General features: G+C 40.3%; 1 long non-coding RNA gene across 1 annotated transcript in view; it reads right to left on the bottom strand.

Moving 5' to 3' along the window:
* LOC130846775 (uncharacterized) overlaps nucleotides 1-17,475 on the bottom strand; it is a 381,247-nt gene extending 363,772 nt beyond the window's left edge. The window contains exon 1 of the long non-coding RNA XR_009051629.1: nucleotides 17,447-17,475. This is a non-coding gene — a long non-coding RNA (uncharacterized LOC130846775). The remainder of the gene's footprint in view (nucleotides 1-17,446) is intronic.
* Between the last annotated feature and the right edge of the window lie 632 nt (nucleotides 17,476-18,107).

The following is an 18,107-nucleotide window of genomic DNA, read 5'->3' as shown; positions in this document are numbered from 1 at the left end:
CTCTGCTCCACAGGGTCACTTAGGGACTCAGGCTGTCAGTGTACCTCCACTATCCTCAACAAGCAGCTTCCTTTTACTCCAAGGCAGCTGCTCTCGTTGTTGCCACTTTAGAGTCAAACGAAAGAAAGAAAGAGAGTAAAAGGCAAACAGCTTCCTTGTAAAAAATATAACCTAAAAGTCACACATATCAATTGTTTGATCATTTAGTGACACAGACACACCTATTTGCAAGGAAGAGTGGGGAATAGAATGTATACCTGAACAGCCTCATATCTGCCTAAAACTCGAGGAGATTATATTACTTCAAGGGAGAACTGGAAAGTGGATAAGGGAAACCATAAGAATATGCCACTGGGAATTGGCATCTGCTTAAACAGAATTATCCTCGGATTAAAAACCAACCCAGTACTAGCCAGGGGGAAATAAAGGTAGATACCTGTTACAGGTTCAGGTTTTCTACATTCATGTGTTCTGTCCAGTGTAGAGACAATGAAGGATCAAGATCCCAAAGTTCTACATCATATGCATGGCTATGCTCATTTTAGCCAGAAAAAAAAACTTAAGTTGTTGTTTCCAAATGCCAACTATGACCATAAACGAATCAATAGAGCCTCCACGTAATATTAGATGTTAAGAACTGTCATAACCTTGTGAACCCTCCAAGATAAACTAATTGCAAAATGTAAGCAAAAGTAAACAAGTAAGATGACAACCACATAGGATTCTTAACTCTAAGCTAGTTAAATGTCTGAGGACTTTTACTAAAACTCAGTAAATTGGTTTTGGAATAGCTGATCTTAGACGACTTCTTTCTGGCAGCCATTAGATGACAGCATCAGTTTGTCTGTGGAGGTACTCTTAGTTAAAACAATAAAAATCATGATGAGGTCAGCATATTGTTATTCTCTCTGTCTAGGGAGGTGGAAAGCATATGCCTATCTCATCCAAATGGGATGTCACATTATTACCATACAAGTTTGTAAAAACTGGGCAGCAGGATTTATTGCTTACCTGACTGAAAATCATCTCCTCCCTGAGGAGACTGCTCTTGTCTCTGCTGACTACCATGGTAGTATTAAGGTTTAGATTCCATACAAGCTTTAGTCTATATGGACATAGATTTTCTCCCATAAGCAATTCCTTTCCATAGAGTGAAAGTTTAAGAAAAAGTCAATAAAAGCTAAAACTCTTAGTTTATTCTTCCTAATTTTCTCCACAGGGTGGTAAAGAATATAGCAATGGCCAACAACGTTTAAAGCTGACCTACTCCTCATTTAATAGATTTGGCCTAAGAAGTCCACATGTGGACTTTGTCAGAAGTAAACAGGTACTCAGTCTAGATATCAGGTGGTAAGTGTACAGGTCTACAATTTGGGAGGAATAGGTGGTTGCTCTATTAAACACAGAGGAGCCTATATGCTATCAGTAGGCATGCTTTCAAGTATGCCCTCATTACTAGAACGAATAGCCAGTGTAAACCCTGAGTAATCTGCCTTAAACATCAATCAATGTCCTTGCAGCTGTGCTCTTCCCAGACATGATGTGATCACACGTATGTACCCTTGTATGTGTAAAGAACGATGCACCTACCAGAGCTAGGTTCTAATCAGCACAATTTGGTACGGGGAGAAGGAAAAGAGAACTAACATCTGTTGAGTATCCCAATGTGCCAGGGGTAATACCACAGCCTTCATCTTTTTTTCTGCATTTATTTCTCAAAACAACCCTGTGAGGCAGGCATTATCATCACCATTTTAGAGATGAGGAACCTGAATCAGAGAGATGTGAAGTGACCTGCCAAAAGTCACACAGCTCATGTACAGCGAAGCTGGAATTCAACCCAGATTGACTGCACAGTTCATGCTCTTTCAAATAAACCACACTGGTGATCTGGAATTCTACTTATTCCCCCTTTTACTTTAGACACCACAATGTTGACCATAAATGGGGCTTGGCTCTACAAAGTTCAGGGAGGGATCCCTAAAGGGGCTTTTAATTCCACTAGAATTCTGCTAGCAGGCTCCTTATCTGCCTTACTTGCTGTTACATACATCTCCTAAAATAGTACCTGTACCCTCTCCTCCCCCCAAAAAAGTTTTTGTTAATGAATGAATGATTGAGACTAGTCACTACCTTGTAACAAGGATGGTACACGACTTCCAGAGAATTCTCAGTGTCTCCAACTGCTTGGAGCTCAGCTTGAATCACTTCAATATACAAATTCTGTCTTCAATGCACTTTATAAAATTCAACAACTATTTCTAGTATTATTATTAAACTGTCATTTACTATGAGCATTTACTACGTTTGTGGTATTGTTCTAGGTATTTATATACATTACCCCTTTAATCTCACAGTAACTCTACAAAGGAGGTGCTTATTTCACTCATGAAAAAGTTAAGATGCAGAATGATTCAGTAATTCAAAGGACTTAACCCAAAGCTGCTCAACTCTAAACACCAGTCAGTGGTGGACCTAGAAAATTTAACATCTGAAACAGATCCTTTTTTAAAATTTCTACTTCTATACAACAAAATTATTTTCAATAAGTATTATTTTAAAGGAATTGATTCCAAAAAGAATAGATTTCAATTTTAAACATATTATTCAAGGTCAGTAGGCTATTTCACATATACACTAAAACTTGCATCCACCAAACAAAAAGATTACCTCTCACAGTTCATATGTGGTTTGATCATTTTAAATTTTAAGCACAAATAAAACCTCTAATGGTCATACAAACTAAAAGAATGGTGTAACTTAAATTCTGTTTCTTTGTCTTCACAATCACTGCACTATCATTGTTTCTTTCAAATCTTCACGTTTAAACACAGTAATAGGCGGACCGCAGGCACTGAAGACACAAAGCACATGTGAGATGAGCAGTAAAGATTCCAAACCATTACAAACTTACTCTCCAAACCAACCCATGTAGCTGAGTCCATGCGTACTAAGACCAAATTACATAACTCAGAGTTTTTTAAATTAATGTAGAAGACAAAGGATAAGACACAAAAATGTGCTATTGTGAAGCTTACATGTACATTATTAACAGTTACTCTAGTCATTGTTTAAAACTCAGAACGAAAGATTTTCTCAAGGTGTATTGTATCACTGACGTTGAAAACTGCAAATGCATGTGAAAATAAAATGCAACACAACTTTTAATTGTTTTTATTATTGCTTTTAAATTCTCTATAGACAATAACCTCATGTCACCTGTACCTGAGGCTGACCCTTCCCACTACCACTCCCTTTGGTAAGTCACTGACACGGACAGTTCTCAATTTCCCAGTCACATCTGTACTCACTATCTATTACTTGAACTCAATTACGCTCTTTCCTATTTATTCTTTAAATTCATGAAAACATCCACATAGTAGAAAAAACAGTTCTTCTGCAACATGGAGCCCTATTAATAACTCCCTGCTGTTTAGAAGGAAAGAAAAGTTCCTGGCCTGAGTTACCTTGAAGATCCATCTGTTACTCAATAAACCTCTCTTTAAGGTTGCTTCCTGTGCACAACTTAGAAAGGGCTGCCTCACTGTAACCATGAGAGTTAAATCTATCTTCTTCCTGTCTTTATTAGTTTCATGTACTCTTATTGTAAATTTTGTGCATAAATTAGCATAACCTGGAAAAGTGGGAAAATCACTAGTCACTGTCCACTTAGTGAAAAGCAAACTCATCATCTTTAATATTCTTTTCCAATGGCTGAACATACCCAAAAATCCCTCTGAAAATGTAGCCTAAAGTAAAATACTAAATGGACTATAAATTAGAGGTAAGAGGAGAGAAAACAGGAATAAGAAGAGATTTAGAATAATTCTAAGTCAGGAAGTTTTCTAAGAAAAAACAACTGTGCTTATATTACTTTTGTGCATTATATAGTATCATATATGTATGCCATATATGTTAGAGAAAATTCCTAATGTCTATATGATCTCAATAAATATATCATGAATGAATGAGTTTGTAAAATAAACATTAGTTATACTGTCAGAACATTTTATCATCTGTAGAATGTTTTGTCATCTGTCATCTGTATTTTGTCATCCTAAAATGATTCATGCAAATTGCAGCCAGACTATAATATTTGTCCTGAGGGAAATTTGATCTCGACAATTCTTCTTTACTAACATTCATTAATCCCTACAGTAAATTGAAATAGTTAATAATCATAAATTTCCCTATTTTGGAAATGGTGATATTGAGACATGGTGACAGGAAGTAATTCCCTTGAGAGCCTCAGGGTGAGCAACAAGAAGGGAGATGAGGGTGGATCCCTGAGACTTGCTAGGAACAGAGCTCCAGGAAGAGTCACAGAATCTCAGCATGGAGGGCACCTCAAAAACCACCTCCTACCTTCCTCAGCAAATGCTATGTCCCCGCTAGAGTCTTCAGCCTCCGCTGGCAATACCTCCAAGAACAGTGAGCTCACCACCTGAGTTGAACCATCCTACTTTGGGACATCTCTGACTAATAAATCCTTCCTTGTGTTGAGCTGAACTCTGCCACTTGCTATGTTCTACTCTTCATGGTGAGGCTGAGCTGAATTAGTCTAGTCTCTCTTCTGCCTGATCTGCCTTCAAAAATATTAAGGCAGCAAGCATTTTGCAGTCAACTGACCCAGTTCTTTCAACCAGTCCTTGTGTGATGCAGTATCAAGTCCACTCACCACCCTAGTCACCCGCCCTGTAATAACTTGTCCATGCAGGAGGGAAGCCTTTGTAATCAAAGGCATATCTCCTATAAAACTGGCCTTTGCTAACTCATCCTTGCTTTTCTTTTTTTTTTTTTTTTTGGCATGTTACAAATTTTACTTATTAGTCTTTTTCTCATACATTCTCCTTGTACAAGGATTCAAGTCTCTGGCCCCCTTTTTCAACAATATCCTACTAATTCACGCAGATTTGTCAGATCTTCTCACATCCTTGTTGCTTATTCATACAATTTACAATTATAAACATAAATGCCTTTCTTCATTACTTCTGTCCTAGGGTAATTCACACACTTAAAAACAATAATGCTATCTAAATAGGGAAAAGGTAAATATATATACAAGTTGCTTTCAGGGCTGTGTGAAAGTTCACAGTTATTCAGATTTAGTTATAATTAACTATACACATAGAGTTAAAAATCTATGTTATGATATGAGTAAAAATTTTGTAATGGGAGTCTGTTGCCTATTTGATAGTAGCATTTAAATGCATAGTTTTATACATCCCTCTACTCAAAGAAGTTTAGGAAGTGCAGAATACTAAACAGTTTATCTGACATCCAAATTTTGAAAAATCATTTAGTTAATTTGACAGACCTTATGACATCATCTAAATGGAGCCTGGTGTATAAGTATTCTATTATGTCATGTAGCAATTAAATATAAGTAGAAAAGAAAATCAGATATGAGTTCATTATGTGCTCTTTTTTTTTAATTTTTTACAATAAACTACATATATTTAGAGTGTACAATTTGGTATCCCAATCTCCCAGTTCATTCCCCACCCAACTCTCCCCGCTTTCCCCACTTGGTGTCCATATGTTTGTTCTCTACATCTCTGTCTCTATTTCTGCCTTGCAAACCGGTTGATTTGTACCATTTTTCTGTAGTCCACATATATGTGTTAATATACAATATTTGTTTTTCTCTTTCTGACTCACTTCACTCTGTATGACAGTCTTGAGGTCCACCCATGTCTCTAAAAATGTCCCAGTTTCATTGCTTTTTACAGCTGAGTAATATTCCATTGTATGTATTACATCCTTGCTTTTCTTTGCTTGTTTCTTGCTCAGAAGCAAAGAAAACACAAGACATCAGAGAATTCCTGCTCTAGATCTTCCCAACAATGCCAACTTTTAACTCATTTTCCAGCAAGCAAAGTAATCTTGCGGTTAAGGTTCCACTGATTTAGACAATGTCCTGCAGAGCATAAAATATAACATGGCTCTTCAGGCAGTGAAGGGTGAAGCTTAGGTCAGAGGTCACCACCTTATTAAAGAGAAGAGAAAGATTTTCTTTCTTTAAAAAAATTTTTATGTGACTATTTTTTACATAAACAACCCAAGAGTGATGGTAATGAAAATTAAAATGAAAAAAAAATACTCAGAATTTCATCAGTCACCAAAATGTCCTTTTCATTTTTCTGCTTTGCCTACCAATTCTTGTCAACGTGCATAAACATATTTATATTTTCATTTTCATAATCATAATGTAAATGTAACTTTTGATTCATCACATTAAATCTAACATATTTTAATTTTTATTCAACTTGCTTCATGATTTTTACAGTTATTGTCATAATGGATTTATAATATTCCTCAGAGTAGACAGATAATAATTTACTTAATTCATTCTCAGTTATAGGGCTTTTTAATGAATTTCCAAAATGTTCTTAATATAAACAGCAGTGCCAGAAAATTCTTAACGCTTACAGCTTTCTCATTCTTTAGACAAAGTACCATTATCCCCATTTTACAGATTAGTAGGTCAAAAGGGATAAGTATTTTTCTGCCTCAAAAAAATATTCTGACAATGAAAACTATTTTTTTAAGTGGACTGGTTGGCCCTATGAGATAAGAGTATCTATTCCTTACTGGGAGTCTAGTATGACTCCCTTCAGGCAGTGAAGGGTGAAGCTGACCCAGAGCACAGACTCTGCTCTGAAGGATTTAAGAATAGAGTTCAATTTAACCCTCAATAGAACTTAAGAGGAAGATGTTTTACCCCAGTGGTAGTGATGAGGGAAAAGAGGTTTAGCTAGAAATACTGAGAAAAAGTATCATCAATTTAGAGATTGAGGATTTGAACCCAAGTCTTTCTGGCTTTAAAATCCATACTGTCTGAATCTCAGTTTGCTCAAATGTAAAATAAGGGATTGAACTAAATATTCTCTTAAGGCTCTCCCAACTGAAATATTCGGAAGGTTTCTGATAGTTTCAGATCACAATGGTCCTTTCCCAGCACTAACTTTCTGGTAATAGAAATTTCCCTTATGGATAATGGGTGAGCTGTTTTAGCATTTCACTGCTTACAAAAGATGCTGACACCAGGAATTTCTGACTGAAGCTACCTCATTAGCAGCGGTACTTCCAGGTGTTACCTTCATATCAGTAACTCTTACAAATGATCTTTTGCATGACATGAATTCCCTTCTTTGATTATTGCGTGATAATTCTATGATTTTCCTCAGTCACTACTGTCTCCTGACAAAGTGCTTCACTTTTTGAAACATAACTACACTATCTTCCTGATTCTACCAGGAACTTATTTTTGGTTTTGTTTCTGAATGTTCTCCCGTCATCAAATGAGTTTTATCTAAGCATCTGTGTATAATACCCAGCATTCACTTGAATCATTTGGGGAAATAATCTATCGACATGTAATTTATTTTGCTCAGTGCAATTTACAATCTTAGATTATATAGTTTGAAGGAAGAGACTCCCTATCTTTGTAACTAGCTTTGTCTGACCATTCATCTGACATCACACAGCCCATGTATTTTCCACACTATTTTCTGTACATACTATTCTCTCAAAAAAATTCCAAAAAAAAACTCTAAAAAGCACACCCTTAACTACCATGGTGAATCTCTTCCTGAATAAGCTGCCACTCACCAGAAGCATCCAGGAACGATAAGAATGGCCATCAGTCCAGCAAGCTAGAGAGGGAATAGCAGGACACATACTTCATATATCACTGGCTAAGTTGAGAAGGGAGGGAGTTCCATCTCTATGGTCCCCTTTGGTCTCTTGTCAACCTGAAGGTTCTCTAGTCCTGCCTACTTGTATTTCCAATCTATAATCAATATCATTGTCTAATTAATGATTGTGCATGTAGTAGTCTAGGATTAAACCTGGTGTTTTGTAACTGAGACGTAGGGAAGACATGCAAAAGCCAGGGGACAGACAAGAGACAGGGGAACTGGGAGCAGACATTCCCATCCTACCTGTTTTCCTTTCCCACAGAGTCCACTGGTTGACACAGAGGGTGTTCAGATGGCGAGAAAAGGCGGGCAGGGAGTGGAGGGGGGAGAAGAAAATAAAAGTGACTGTCTGTTTGCTTAAACAGAACATAAACAAACCAGGTACACAATATCTTCATATAACCCCTGTGGCTAATAAACACATAAGCAATCAGACTGCATCTGGATTTTGCAAATAAAACAATAGAGACAGTCCCTGCCCTCAAGGGGCTCCGGGTCTGAATTCCACAAAAACAATGCAAAAGTGGTCTGGAAAGGCAAGCCTGGCCCGGTAGGCAAGAGGAGGCATCCAAGGACAGAGGAAAAGCTTGCTCAGGAAGCTCCTGAAAGGAGTGTTTGGGAATTTCCAAACTTAAACCTGGGCCCAACCTCTGACTCCCATCTGTGAAACAGGACTAATTGTAACCACTAGGTGAGATTGTGGAGTGAGTTATTAGGTGAAATAAAGTATGGAAAAAGAGCTCTGTAAACCATGAAGAAACATGAAAATATAAATTAAAATAAAATTTTGAGGCTTGGAAACAGAATTCCCTTAACAATGTCATTTTCAGTCTTTTGATTAATACTCCTCACACTTTCCTGTGCCCCTACTGTTAACTCTCTATTAATATTCATTGAGCATCTACCTACATGCCACCCACATGTGAATTAACTTCAATCTTCCCCAAAATCTGTCAGATAAATACCATTATTTCCAATTTACAGATAAGGAAACATGGCTCTGATGAAGATGATAACAGAATGAGAATTAATTTTGCTCATTTAATCATCTTTCCATCATTTTCTTAGTCTTTTTTTAGTATTTCTTGCAACATATATCTATCAGAATGCTGACTGAGTATTAAGATCCCATCCCCATTCAATAATTTACTTTACTTCATTAGTTCATTCATTCAACCAATATTTATCAAGTCCCTACCAGGTGCCAGGGATTGACCCAGGTGCTGCAGACCTATTTTAAACAGAAAAGAGAAGGGCTCTGCTCTTTCAGAGTTCACTTCTAGAGGTAAGAGACAGATGACAAATAGACAAACAAATACATCCACATGATACTATCACATAGTGACAGGCGCTGTGAAGGACATTCAAATACATTCGAATGATGACTAAATGAATGAACAAAATTATCATTTACCTTATTAAAAAGTTTAAACTTTCCGCAACAAAATGTAAAATAGAGTCTGTATAATGACATCTATCTTGTTCTTCTGCCAAAAACAAATGAGCCAAGAGCCAAAATAAATGCTTCCTGTTATCAAAATAGCATTACCAATGTCAAGGAATTATGCATTTTGGAGGTGTGCAATTTCATCCAATGATTCTCTTTAAAACAGCCTTGGCTATTTATACCTCCTCTCAGGTTGCCCACCAGCCCAAGGCTATGAAAGAAAATGGAGTTCTGAAGAACTTCCTATCTGTAAATAGCTCCACAGAGATATAAGCCCATTATTGTCAGGCATGATGAGATCCAGAATCTACATATTTCCTACAAGAAACACAGAGACGTTGAGTATGGCTAATATCAGAAATAAAACTAGGAGCACTTTGAGCCAATACGAGAGGGAGACAAACACCCAGATACATCTTAGGGAAGTGTCCTACAAAATTCATATGGATTCTTGGCAAGGCTTCTTGGTTTATTACCACTGAAAATTACTCTGATTTGGTTGATTACACTGCAAATCATTATATGTCCTACAATCTTCTGTGGTTTTCTAATGATCAGAATAAGTTCCAAAACATCAAGCATCGCTCCAAGGCTATGACATATGTAAATCCTCCTGGTATGTTGCCAACAGAGTGCCCAAGATAATGTGATTAGAGCCTCTGATGAGAATAATTTAACTCCCTCATTTTAAAAAGCACCCTCAGTAAATAACCCTCATTGACAGTTTACTACTCCCTGGGTGAAGAAGTAAAACAGCAAGAACATAGTATTTGGAGATCAGGACCTAATTTGAGACAGATCTCTGCTATTTCCTAGGTGAGTCATCTTCTATAAGCTACTTATCCTCTTTGAAACTCTGTTCATCTGTAAAATGGGGATAGCAATACCTATCAATTAGCATTTTTGTGAGAATTAAGGAATGTGCATTTACACACATCACAAAGGGTAAAACAACATATACCTGGTTATGGTCATTCTTGGGGTGCCTCTGCTACAATCAGGATGTTGTAAGGATGTCTTACAACCAGGATGTCAGATGTGTGTCAACCTGGCAGCCCCAGCAACTATTTGTAGTCAATGTATTTTTTTCAGCCTGAAAAGGCAGGTCATTTAGGCCTTCTAGTATTAAAATATATAGTAGAAGTGACAGTGCATTATCTGAGCTCTGTTCATGTCACCATTACTCAGGTTACCTCAACTCCAAATTAGGTGCAATAATAATCATCATAAGCACTGACAAATATTTCATTCATCTACTCATTCATTCATTTCCCATTCATCATTAGATGTCATACACTCATTCAATAAGTCTATTCTGAGCTCAGTGGTGTGCTGTACTGTGTACTATTCAACAGCTGGGTTCACAGTCCAGGAGAGAGGAAGGTAAGTCAGTGACTGCAGTACACTGTAACGAAGGCAATAACAACACAACAATAATAATAAAAGTAACTCTGCTGATCAAGCTCCTGGTTGTAAGCATCAGACACCAACTCTGGTTTATTTAAGCAGAAAAGAAATATATTGAAGGGAAAAAATTTCTCACAGAATTTCTGGGAAACTTGGAGGACAAGATGCCAAAAATGGGCAGGAACTAAGAGAGGTCACACAATAGGACCACAGCCAAAATCCCATCACAGGGAAGATCTGGTGAGAACACCATGGCGGGTCCTGTTTCCATGGCTACTTTGGAAAACAGGCTGTTCTTGCTACTGCCAAGTGGAACAGGATAAACCCCTCAGGTAGTGCAGGGAGATGTGACACTGACTATAAGGCTAGGGTATCTGATAAACCAAGCTCAAGTGCTGGGTCCCAATGGGGAGAGGAAAGCAGCAGCTGACCTTTCAGCTTTGAAAGTGGACACAGGTGGATGCAGTCCTTCCAGGACTCATCCTGAGAGAATCTTCCAAACACAAGGAAGGATTTCAGATGCCAGGCAGCCAAATGTTTCCTGAGTTCTTTCCATGTGCCAGAGACTATGCCAAGCAACTTATATGCAATATCTCATTGGATCCTCAAAGAAGTCCTATAACACAGATACTTTACTATCAAACTTTACCAATAAACTGAGATTTGGCAAGAGGAAGAAACTTGCCAAGTTGTACAGCCAGTAAAGTGGCAAAGCCCTTACTCAAACTCAGTTTTCAACAACTGCTGTACACTACAAAGAGAGAGAGAAGTACAAAGATTCTTGGGATCACAGGGAAGAAGAGAGAAGTACAAAGGTTCTTGGGATCACAGGGAAGAAGCCCTTGAATCAGACCAGGGAGTGAGGGAAGGTACCTCAGAAGAAGTGAGGTTGCAATGAGATTTAATGGATAAGAAGTTGGTTAAATACTGCAGGGAGGGTAGAGGCAGTGGGTTTTAGGAGAGGAAACAATTTATGAAAAGAGAAAGTGGCATGAGGGGACTTCCCTGGTGGCACAGTGGTTAACAATCAACCCACCAATGCAGGGGACACAGGTTCAATCCCTGGTCAGGGAAGATCCCAAATGCCACGGAGCAATTAAGCCCATGCGCCACAACTACTGAGCCTGTGCTCTGGAGCCCGAGAGCCACAACTATTGAGCCTGTGTGCTGCAACTACTGAAACCCATGTGCCTAGAGCCCATGCTCTGCAACAAGAGAAGCCACTGCACTGAGAAGCCCTAGCACCACCACGAAGAGTAGCCCCACTCGCCACAACTAGAGAAAGCCCATGCACAGCAATGAAGACTCAATGCAGCCAATAAATAAATAAATAAATTTATTTTTTTTTAAAGTGGCATGAAACCAACTCAGGTTTCTTGGAACCAAAGGTTTTTTGTTCATGCGATACAGCTGAAGAAAAGAATACAAAAGGAAGGGGTGTGAGTGGGAAATGTGGTGGCCCCAACCTCAGGCACTATGTTTCTCCCTAGAAGAGATTCCAGGTCATTCCATCATTAAAGAGCGCCCACATCTAATCTCAGGCATTAGAGAGTGACACTGGAATTGTTTAATTCCTCTGTCTTCACTGAAAAAGTAGAGGAAATGAAGTGAGAAGAATATCCAGACAACTTTCAGCACCACTTTCCTAAATTAATCCCACCATCCTAACTCTAGAATCTAAAGAGCAAAGAATTTTCCAGGAGCAGTAGGAATTCCAAAGAGAGTTCTCAATCTGGAGTGACCCTAAGTACTAAGTGATGATCCAAGTATTTGCGGAGAGTGATCAGGACCCAGCTCCTGACAAGTTTGACTAAGGTCAGGATTTCCTGAGACCTTCCCCCAGGCAATATCAGCAAGGAGTAATGCTCAGTGCCTGATTCACTCAGCCCAGGCCATTGCCCCAAAGTCCCACCTTACATTAGCATTAGCACCAACTCAGTGGGTAGGCACGACTGGGTCATGCCTTGTCAGATTAAATTTTCAAGTGCCTTCACTTTTTTCTAAAGAGAGAAAGATCTGTTTTTAACTTTATGGAGGGGTATATATCAGCAACTGTTAACTGCCTCCAAAAATCCATTCTTTCCTCCTATTTAGTATTAGGAGAGACACACGCACTCATACACATGCTTCCACCCTGAGTTTTAGCAGAACACATAGTCACTCCACCAGAAACACATTCCCAAGACTCTCTGGCAGCTAGGTGTGCCCTGTGACTATGTTTCCCTAATGGTGTACGGGTAGGAAATGATGTATACAACTTTTGGTCACTTTCGTCACAGTAAATTGCTTGCCTTCCTATCATTTTCTTTGTCCCTTCCCAAGGGTTAGAACATGGACATGCTGTTGGCAAGAAACTGACTATGCAGATGAGGAAAACGTTCTAAGAGATGGTGGAGCAACAATAAAGGAGGAACCTAGGTCCCTAAATGACCTCTTAGAGCTGCCCAGCCTTCCCAGGCCATCCACCTACAACAGGACTGTTATGTAAAAGAGAAATAAGCTCCCATTTTATTTAATCCACTGTGTACTGGGGTTACTGTGTTACAGATTAGCCTTTCCCTAACTACACAGGTTTCATCTGAAGGTAATGACAGAAAGCATGCGGTTTCTTTGAAGACATACAAACCTAAGTTCTAATTCCAGCTTCACCACTAACTTATCATCTGCAGTCAGTTAACTGCTCTAGGTCTCATTCTTCTCATATGAAAAAGAGGGCAAATAATATTAATTTTTCAGGTTGTTAAAAGGACCCTGTATGGTGCTGGTACACAATGAGTGCTATAATTGCTGCTAATTTTATTGTTATCTTATTTCAGGTTACTGATAAGGCCTGCAGCAAATACCACAGCACCCTGAGGCATCCAACTTGGAACTCTCTAAATATGTTTAGAGGACTTCAAAATGCCATGTACAGGCTAGTTTATCTGATAGAATATGATATGAATTCTATTAGCTGACCTGGACTTCATCCCACTTTTGAACATCTATAGCCTTTCAATTTGGCATTTTGCATGTCAACTCTGCAACTAGAATGCGAGGGGAAGCCTCCACACCTGAGCAATGAGGGTGGGTCTGCACCCACTAAACTCCTACAGGTGGGAGGGCTCTCTCTGCCTGCAGTCAGTGTTTCAGTTAGAAGCTGCTCCTTTCGATAGTGTGGTATGACTGATGCCATCTCACCTACAGCTTCTGGGACCAGTTTAGGTGACACACTTTGTTCATAAAAGGAAACCCATGGAAGGACTTTGTCATTGGCTCTACTGGCCTCTTACATTTTATCCAAGAAGTTGCCAGATTTGCAGCATAGAGAGCAGCAGTCACACCTTGCAATACTAGCAGCACACATCAATTCTATTCATGAAATTCAAAGCCCTGAACCATGTCAGTGCTGATGAGAACTGTAAGTTGCCAATTCTTCAGAGTTCTTCAAATATCCTCATATCATGTGAAGAGTCCTCTTACGGACTCTCTCATCCACCCACCCACCCCCAGAGAGACAAAAGACTCTTCCATCTGGAGTCCTATGTCTGTCAATGTTTTTTAACTGCTTTCTCAAGGTATGATTGACATACAGAAAGTCATTTAGAGATATGTATACATACATGATGTCAGCTTTAAGAAGGAACAAATCCCCTCAGATCATAAATCCCAGGTAACACTCTAACTGAAACCAATTTTTTCTTTAGGCCTCAGAGAAGCCAGCTGTTTCTGCTCCTGTGCCAGGGTGGATATACTAGCTCATTGTCTGCCATTGGTTCTCCAGAGTTGATTTATGCTGCCTACTCTTGGCCAACATTTTAAGTAAAACTTCCTTGAGCTCATAGCTAGAAAATGTCACACTGGGTATCAAGGCCCAGGCAAGGCTGTGAGCAAGCTTTCAACAAAAATTCAACAGTCCTTTACTGCTGAAAACACTGTTTTGACTTAACTCTACATTGCTGAAGCATGAAGGAATATGAGTTCACAAAGAAACAAAACCCCAAATGCTAAACCACTGCACCCTCTGTGTGTATCGCAGCACCCTTTCAATTCGTCATTACCTTCCTGTTTTTCTAGTTCTCTTTTATACATAAGAAGACTGCTGAATCCAACCTGCCCAAAGGTCACTCCATGGAGCTGCATAAGGCAGGACGGAGGCCCTCATGCTGACAATGAAAGAAGTCAGCTCCAGGCACTTGCCCAAGGTCACCTGGTGGCTCAGTTGTAAAGCCATGGTCTCAAAGCTTCCCTTCCAAAGTGCCCAGCATGTGGGGTGTTTTTGCTGCACTACTGACAGGTCATCTGTCATGTTCTCCTTGACTCATTCATTTTCAAAGGCCAGAACCATGCTAGTGTCCATGTCAAGACCTCAGTGATAGTGGTAAGTACCCCACAAGGCCTTCTATGCAAAGGGTGAGAAATGTCAGTCCCCTTGAAAGGAAAAGCTTCATGCACAAAACCCAGCCATCCCCAAAGCTGACTGTGCCATGAGGTCAGGGGGCAGGAGGCTTTTTGGGAAGGTATGTTCTGTGTGGAACGTCTGAACTTGCCAGGTCTCAGGAAAGTTGGACTTCTCCCAAGGAAAGTTTTGCCCCAACTTTTGATAACTGTCAGCATATCTCACAAAGACAGGAACTCCCAAGACAGAGATGCCAAGCAGCCAGGAACCATTAAGACTAAAACTTGAGCTGCTGAAGGAAACTGGAAACTGAGTGATTTTTCTTCTCTGGGCTGGAACCTGTGAACTTTGAGAATGAAGTGCCATTTACTGCGGGCCTGCTCTGGGCCTGGCTCTCAGCACACTTGATTTCACTAAGCGAATACAGTGTGATGCAAGGTTCCTCAACTGAGGCACTACTGACATTTTGGACAGGACAATTCTTTATTGTGGGGGCTGACCTATGCATCATGGGATATTTAGCAGCATCCCTGGCCTCTACTCACTAGAGGCCAGTAGCACTTCCTCTTGCCACCTGTGACAACCCAAATTGCCTCCAGCATTGCCAACCCCTGGGAGGCAGAATCACCCCAAGCTGAGAAGGACTACTATAGTGGCTATTTTGCAGGCTCTGGAATCAGACAGCCAGATTCCAAATTCTGACCCACCCTTTATCCCATTTATCAGATAACTGGAAAATTCCATAGCTTCTCTGTTCCTCAATGTCCTTAACTGAAAATAGTTAATAGTAATACCCACATGTAGGGTAGTTATGAGGGTTAAGCAAAACGTCACACACGAAACATGCAGAATCAGGCCTGGCACAGAGAAAGCCAATGTTCCCATATATATGCTTATCCTCATTTTTCAGAAAAAGAAAGTGAGGCTCCAAGAAGTGACTAAGAGATCACACAATCAGCAAGCAGCCCAGCTAGTATGTGAACATGATTCCTCATGAGCTCAGTAACCATCAAGTGAGCTGCTACCACACAGCAAGCCCTGTTCTGGGCTCCTCAGCTAAGGAGGAAACAAGACAATCCAAAGAAGGAGGCAGACACATGGCCTGGCAGTTTCATAACGTGTGCTATGGTAGACAAGCAGAGAAGTATTGGGGTTGTGTATGCTCAACGGTGAAGCACTTGACCCAGCCCAGGTCATGGGGGAGGTGACACCCAAAGGGATCCTGAAAGACTCCAAAACTCTTTCCCCGTCACCACAGTGCTTTTCTCATCTAACAGATGACAGATAGCTTTCAACAGTGACTGTAGATGTACATCTGAGGGGTGAAGTCTGCAGTAAGTCTGGTCAGGGATACCAGCCTCCAAAGATTTGTGGAAAGGGAAGAAATCAGAGTCTCACTGAGATTGAGTCAGATCTCTCATTCAGAACTGCAGGGTGAATGGGCAGAAAGCTGCCCCTCACCTAGTCAGTGCATCCTTCAGCAGTTTGGTTTGGAGAGAGAGGTTAGCAAACCCCATTTAATAACACCGGGCGGGGGGGGGGGGGGTGTTAAAGACAACTAAAACTAGTTCAGCATGAATACACAGTGACGATGAATAAGCAAAAGCCCAAACTGCCACAAGAGCAGGTCCTTCGCCTTGAAGAAGCTGATTACATAAGAAGGGACCATGATCCTCATGATAGACAAAAAGTTTTCACAAGCAGAGATGTTTTAATAGCCCCATATGTCACTTAACAAGCTGACTCTGGAAGGCTCACATTCATAATTTCACTGGTTGGCTCAAACACCTGCATCTTAGCTATGTTATCATACACTGTACAGAATCCCAAATGCCTGGAATGATCCTATGTGACAGCTGGGGGCCCCTGCTAAGAAGCTGGGGATGGCCAAACTCCAAGGCAGTCCCTTGAGAACATGACCAGTGCCACTTCTTCAGTGCCATTGATCTATGATAGGGAAGAAGACTCTATAGTCCCTCACTGCACAAAGGGTGGCCCTCACACCAGCAGTATCAGCATCATCTGGGAGATTGTTAGAAAGGAAATACTCCAGATCCACCCCAGACCTACTGAATCAGAGTCTTTGGGGTGGGAATCCATATTTTAACAAGCTCTTCACGTGATTCTTATGTTAAAATGTGAGAAATACTGCTACAGACCATCTTCCCCTCACTTTCCCTTTCATTAATTTATTCAACAAATAGTTACTGAGTATCTATCCTTTAATAACCTTGCTACCAGACACTGGGTGTATAACTGTGAAAAAAAAATTGACATGGTTTTTGCTCTTGAAGAATTTAAATTCTTCTTTGGGAAGCAACGGGAATTGGTGGCCACTTTTGATGAGAAACCCATGAGGGAATTAGAAACAAATGCTTATTCGTGACAGATATGCAAGTAGGGTCATATCATGTCATAAACATGAGCAGGCTAACCCAGAACAAATATTTAGCAGGCACTGCAGTTATGCTGGATGAAAAAACGACAGAAACACATTTTTATTTCTCCTACCTCAGTCTGTGCCTCTTGAGAATGCGTCAATGTCCCATTCACTCTGGTTTCCCCAGGGCTCAGCATGATGCCTGGAACTCACTTAATATCTGCTGAATGAATAAGGAAAGGAATAAATCCCAATTAGCCTGAGAGGTTGCCCCAGAGCCCTCCATGTCCTAGGAACCCCTGAACCAGCCTGCAACCTGCCCCCTAGGCTAGGAAAGGGTCCCCTCCACACCTCAATAACCTGCATGTCTGCAAAAATTCTGCAAGCAGGACCCTAACTCTACAAGCCAGTTCCCCACCTAGTGGGCTGTGGAACAGAGCTTCCTTCAGGGAAGTCAAATCTCTGGAAGCACCTCCCTCTGTGCTGGAGGACTCTGTACAGGAGAGGCTGAGAAAGAAAGGCAGGCGAGATAGGCCTCCTGGGAGCTGCCCCAAGGGCAAAATTAGAAAGAGACTCCTGGGGTGGGAGTTGGGGAGGACACAGTGCAGTGCTGCCCCCTACCCAGCCTTCCTGGAAACCAGGAACATCAACCAGTTGACACTAACAATTAGCAGCTCAATAGCAGAAATTTCGCTCAACTGGAAAAACTTAGGCAAGCTGATAATGGCAGATTTTTGCTTCATTTGGACACTTGATGGACTTAAGCCAGATTGCATATTTACTTAGGAAGAA

This window comes from Hippopotamus amphibius, chromosome 2 (genome assembly GCF_030028045.1).
Source record: "Hippopotamus amphibius kiboko isolate mHipAmp2 chromosome 2, mHipAmp2.hap2, whole genome shotgun sequence".
Taxonomy (NCBI): domain Eukaryota; kingdom Metazoa; phylum Chordata; class Mammalia; order Artiodactyla; family Hippopotamidae; genus Hippopotamus; species Hippopotamus amphibius.
Note: the sequence above shows the minus strand (reverse complement) of the source record. Positions and strands in the feature narration are given on the sequence as shown.